Raw genomic sequence first — 2547 nt, 5'->3', positions numbered from 1 at the left:
GTTCCTGGTTTTCCAGCAGAAAGGGGGCAAATTCAGGACAAACAAACATTTCTGAAGACTTCAGTGAAATTCTGTTGAATTATATAGCAATGTCGTTAAATAAAAAATTAAAACAATCAAACAAAAAGTGAAAACCAGGTAGTAGAGGTTTACCTGGTTTCACTTGAAAATCCATTCCACATTTTCTCTTTCTTGGTCTGGCATTTCATTTCCACTTGAATTAGGATTTATACCTTTGCCTGTCCTGCTGTTGCTGGATGAGTGCACCCCGTCCCTGGCCAGCTCAGCACAGCTCCCTGCAAGGCTCCAGGTGATGGAGGATGTATTTGTAGCTCTGCCTGGAGCTGTGTAATGGAGCAAACCCCATCTCTGATGATAGAAATGTAACAGCAGCCTCATGGGAGCTGATCCTCCCAGCAGTAAAGCAGCTGGAATATTCACTGCTGTGGTCCCAAGAGCCTGTCTGGGGTTTGTTTAGGGCCATGGACAGCAATCACCAGGGAACAAGTCCTGGGAGGAGAGGCTGGGGGGGCTCAGCCTGGAGCAAAGGACGCTCAGGGGGCCCTTGTGGCTCTGCACAGCTCCTGCCAGGAGGGGACAGCCAGGGGGATCGGGCTCTGCTCCCAGGGAACAGGGACAGGAGGAGAGGGAATGGCCTCAAGTTGTACCAGGGGGTTTAGATTGGACATTAGAAAAAAATTATTCATGGGAAGGGTTCTCAGGCTCTGGAACAGCTGCTCAGGGCAGGGGTGGAGTCCCCATCTCTGGAGGGATTTAAAAACCACATGGATGTGGCACTTGGGGACAAGGGTGAGTGGTGGCCTTGGCAGTGCTGGGGGAATGGTTGGGCTCAATGGCCTTGGAAGTCTTTTGCAACCTTAAAAATTCTGGTTCTAGAATTCTGATTCTACCCACACACTGCTCTGATGCAAATTTTCAAATCTGCAGTTGGAAACAGCTCTGCCAGCTCTAACCTGCCCTGAGAGCCAGACTGTGACCCCAAGGCTGGGGACACTGGGTCTGATGAAACCCACAAATGTTGCACTGCAAAAACTGTTATGCAGGGAGAAAAAACCACTTGGAAATCAGGGCCCTGCAGGATGGTGCCCAAAAGCCCCAGTGATTTCCATGAAACCACCCCCAAATCCAGGAGCCTCCTTTTAAACTGACCTTTGGTGTGTTTGTTCAGAAGAACTGTGTGATTGCAAACATCCAGCTCCCAGAAAACTCCTCTGGAAGTTTATTTTGGCTGTTTGCCTCCCTCCACTGGGAGCCAAAAGGACTTTGGATGCTCTCTAGGACCAGTTGTTTGCAGCAGTGGATGCCTCTCCAGATCCCTTGGAAGTTTTCCCTGCCCACTTCCAACAGCAGGTCTGTAGAAAGGACTCTGGTCAGGCAGCCCAAACATGGATTTTGGATGTGGATGACAAGAATTACCTGGAAAACCTCCCAGCACCACACTCAAGATGCTCAAGTCACCCTCAGAACAGTCTAGTCTAGGAGAAAGAAAACATTTCAGTTCACCAAGCCCAGTGATTTTTCATCAGGATGCTTTCCTTACCACTGCAACCCCATTTTTTCCACAATACATCCAAATAGGCTTTACTAAAAATAAATCCCAGTCTCTGATACAATAACTTCTACCCAAAGAATGCAGAAAAATCAGAATGCTTCCAGCATTGTGTCAGTGCAAAAAATTATGTATGTTAAATATTTTTTGCTGTCCACTGTCAGCTTAAATAAATAAAATGTGAAATGATAGATAAGAACTGTGGATTTATTGAGGTTGTGAGGTCTTCAGGATTTTCTGTTGGTATTTCCCATCCCTGGTTGACATCACAAGCCTCTTCTTTTTGTTTTCTCCAAAATTACCTACAGCCAGTGATAAAATAGTCTAACAAAACACTTGTTATGGTAAAATCTAATGGTTTTTGGTGAAATCTCACTCATTCTTCAATCCACAGATTTCAAGGTTTAAAGTGTGTTTTGAATTGAAAGTCATTTGCCTTTTATAGAACCAAAGAATTGTTAAGGTTGTAAAAGATCTTCAAGATCAAGTCCAACTGATGTATTTTCAGTAATACTGATGTATTTTCAGTAATAATCACAGAGTGGTTTGGGTGGGAAGGAACCTTAAAGCTCATCCATTTCCCACCCCCTGCCATGGGCAGGGATACCTCCCACCATCCCAGGGTGCTCCAAGCCCTGTCCAGCCTGGCCTTGGGCACTTCCAGGGGCAGGCACAGCTGCTCTGGGCACCCTGTGCCAGTATGAAGAGGAATGAAAGAAGGAAACAATGAAAAGCTGTGCAAACACAGGGGAAAAAAAGAATTTGAGAACTCTTCAGTCTCAGCTGTTATGTTAAAAAGTTACATTATTTTAACTGATCTTGGAAAACATTTCTAAAATCTGAATTTGCTTCAAATGCATTTATTAGACATTATAGAGCTCTGTCTCCAGAGCAGGGTAAAACCAACTGACTGCCTTAGGGCTGGTTGGTAGAAATCTGTTTACTTTAATTACATCTGCAAAGAAGACTTTACCACC

Source organism: Haemorhous mexicanus, chromosome 6 (genome assembly GCF_027477595.1).
Source record: "Haemorhous mexicanus isolate bHaeMex1 chromosome 6, bHaeMex1.pri, whole genome shotgun sequence".
Lineage (NCBI taxonomy): Eukaryota > Metazoa > Chordata > Aves > Passeriformes > Fringillidae > Haemorhous > Haemorhous mexicanus.
The sequence above is the reverse complement of the archived record's forward strand: the minus strand, read 5'-3'. Positions refer to the sequence as shown.